The sequence below is a fragment of the Cavia porcellus genome, unplaced genomic scaffold (genome assembly GCF_034190915.1).
Source record: "Cavia porcellus strain 051 isolate PalLab524CR breed Dunkin Hartley unplaced genomic scaffold, mCavPor4.1 scaffold_7, whole genome shotgun sequence".
In the NCBI taxonomy this organism is placed as follows: domain Eukaryota; kingdom Metazoa; phylum Chordata; class Mammalia; order Rodentia; family Caviidae; genus Cavia; species Cavia porcellus.
The window spans coordinates 27,267,169-27,268,465 of NW_026947490.1; positions in this window are offsets into that span (position 1 = coordinate 27,267,169).

Genomic DNA, 1,297 nt, shown 5'->3' on the forward strand with positions numbered 1-1,297 from the left:
TGCCTCCCTCAGTTGCATGACAGTCGTGTGACCATAATGATTTCCCCACTTTCATTTCTAAACTTAGGAGCCTTGGGGTCCCCCTCACCCTTCTGTGCCATCCAACTATCTACTGTGCCAGTGAATCTGGTCCCAGGTGATGGGGGACAGCCAGGCCCAAAAGGCCAAAAGATTTCTAGGTTCCCGTACAGGGAAAGAGAGGTGCAGGTGGAAACATGGGGGCAGACGAACTTCAAGGAGGGAAGCCTCAGGTGGACAGAAAACACCAGGGATGGAGAACAAAACCAGAGGAGCTCAGGAGGACAGGGGGCAACACAAGGAATCTACACAGAGCTGAGGGATGTCGGAGGTGAGAGTCACATGGAAAAGTGGGTTAAACTGAGGCAGTGCAAGCACCAGCAGAGACGTCAACCTTGGCCTTCAAGGACAGACGGCAGCAGTCAGTGTCTAGGACACTGTTGGGGCCCATTAGGGACACTGGCAGGTCATTTCTGACCCCTATCACCCACCTTGGTCCTGGGCCAGCTGTAGAAACGACTCCCACCACAGTTGCTCACCTAGCCCAGCCTCACCACTCCTCGGCCTCCTGGTCAGGTGAGGGTGCGGATTGGTTTTTGTTTTTGTCACTGTGAGACTCAGGCAGGCTCCAAACTTAGCAATTCTCCTACCTCAGCTTCGTGAGTGCTGGGAGAAGCTGAAAGTCTTGAACCCTGACCCAGAGCAAGGGCCAGGATGGGCTCCCCCGCCACAGCCCGGGGAGCCTCTCAAACAGGGCTCCCTGAAACACACACAGGCTCCATGTTCCTCCAAAAAGTTGCTTTTGTCTTTTTAAATAATGTGAAAATGCCACGCAAAGGTTGAACCAGAGGCCCCTCCAGGGGCTGGGCTAGGGAGGGCAGGGGAGACGGAGATGGGGGTCCAGGTCCTCGAAGCCTGCAGCTCCTGCGCGCGTGCACAGGGCGGGGCGGGTGAGGAGGGACCTCCGCTGTGCCCAGGGCTCCAGGCCCCAAAGAGTTCAGTTCAGTTCTGAGAAAGGCGGCTCTCCGGGGAGGGGCGAGGGGCTTCCTGCCTCATTTGGCACCAAAGGGGTCTGGGGGGTCTGGGGAGCCATCCGGGGGACTGGGGGGCGGGGGACCGGGGCCTCCCGTTTGGCACACGGTGGGGGAGGGGGAGGGCCCAGCCTCAGGAGCCTCCCCAGAGGCGGAGGCGGTGGCGTCTGCAGTGGTGGCAGTGGCTCTGTCATCCACAGAGGATTCTACTCTCAGCCCCTCTTCTGGGGGTGCGGGGGGGTCAGGTC